This window comes from Penaeus monodon, chromosome 21 (genome assembly GCF_015228065.2).
Source record: "Penaeus monodon isolate SGIC_2016 chromosome 21, NSTDA_Pmon_1, whole genome shotgun sequence".
Taxonomy (NCBI): domain Eukaryota; kingdom Metazoa; phylum Arthropoda; class Malacostraca; order Decapoda; family Penaeidae; genus Penaeus; species Penaeus monodon.
This window is the reverse complement of record NC_051406.1, coordinates 27,332,209-27,332,506: the sequence shown is the minus strand read 5'-3', so window position 1 is coordinate 27,332,506 and position 298 is coordinate 27,332,209.

Below are 298 nucleotides of genomic sequence, written 5' to 3'. Positions count from 1 at the left end.
AGTGTGTGGTGTATAAACACAGCATATGTGTGCTTGGGGAATCTTCATGTAACCTCTTTTTTGTAAGGTCGTATGGAAGGGCCCGTCGAAAAACCCAGGTTCAGGGATGGACCACCTCCTCATTTCTGTTCAGACCCGACCGCTTTAGCCAAGTGCTCCTCGGGGGCGTGGGGGATCCAGGGGGGCGCCTTGGATCCTAGAATGGGGGGGGCGGGGGGGCGGGTCCAAGTAGGGGGGGGGGGGGGCACGGGGGTTGGGGGATGGCGGCACTTCTCGGCCCCCGCGCCGGCTTGGGGAA